The sequence below is a fragment of the Echinops telfairi genome, unplaced genomic scaffold (assembly GCF_000313985.2).
Source record: "Echinops telfairi isolate 266 unplaced genomic scaffold, ASM31398v2 ScPeMD7_8;HRSCAF=38, whole genome shotgun sequence".
Taxonomy (NCBI): domain Eukaryota; kingdom Metazoa; phylum Chordata; class Mammalia; order Afrosoricida; family Tenrecidae; genus Echinops; species Echinops telfairi.
In genome coordinates, this window is record NW_022103905.1 from 9,921,260 (window position 1) to 9,922,415 (window position 1,156).

A 1,156-nucleotide genomic window follows, 5' to 3' on the forward strand; every position below is an offset into this window, starting at 1 on the left:
CACACACACACACACACACACACAGATGAATCATTTGGGTTAAGGAGATGGGAGACGCCTTATGGAGATGCTGACATAAAGACAGGGTTGAATTTTGGCAGACTGAGATGGACAAAAACACTGAATTCAGACAGAAAATAGCATCAGCCAGGGCTTAGAGATGTCAAGTGACGGAATCTGTTAAAGGAACAAATATTTGCTTGGATTTTGAGGTAGATGATGGATGGATGGCTAGATAAATAGATGATAGATAGATAGATGATTGATAGATCGATGATATATATAGGGAAAGGGAATAATCGTTACCAAGAGATGCAGGTATCAAAGGAGCAGTTTGTAGCCTTCCTGAACATAGAGTCATAAATGGTCTACACTAAAAAGCTTATATTTCATTCTGACTCAGTGGGAAGTCATTTAATACTGTTGAGCAAAACTTTATATTTATAGGCAAAGCTGCTTTAGGAAGATGACTTTGGTAGTTGTCCAGGATAATTAGAAGGGTGGGGAAGATTAGAGGCAAAGACATGGCAGAAATTGGTAATATGTTCAGTGGAAAGGAGACAGGAGGGTCAGATAGTTTTCAAAAACATACAGCAAGGGTGATCGATCGCAATCCACTAGACCATCGCAAATGTAGTGTGGGTAGATCGCATGGCATTGAAAAATAGATGTAAGCCTATCATCAATCCTGTCACTTAACTGATCTACAGTGCAGCCATCAGATGCAATCTTAAGTGTCAAACACACGCGCAAACAACTGCGCTAAGTGCAGCAAAACTGACGAGCTAAGTTATCGCCAATTTTTAGACCTTGGTTTTTTTCTCTTAAACGTAAGGAAGGGTATTAAAATGAGTGTGGGAGCTGGACCAAGTAAGAAGACAAAAACGTATCACTTTCATACGGAATGGGAGATTTTGACACCACAAGCCGACATTCAACTGAAGTCCAGAGCGCATGAACAGTTCTGGAACTTACTCGCAGAGGGAAAGTACCCAAACATGAGAAAATGTGCTACCTCCTTGACTGCATGATTCAGCTTTACTTATTTATGTGAGTCAGCCTTTTCCCACATAAAGATCATTAAGTCCAAATACCGTTCCACCATGACTGAGGATCATTTGGAAGTGTGCTTGAGGCTGGCTGTCAGCAGCTCCTG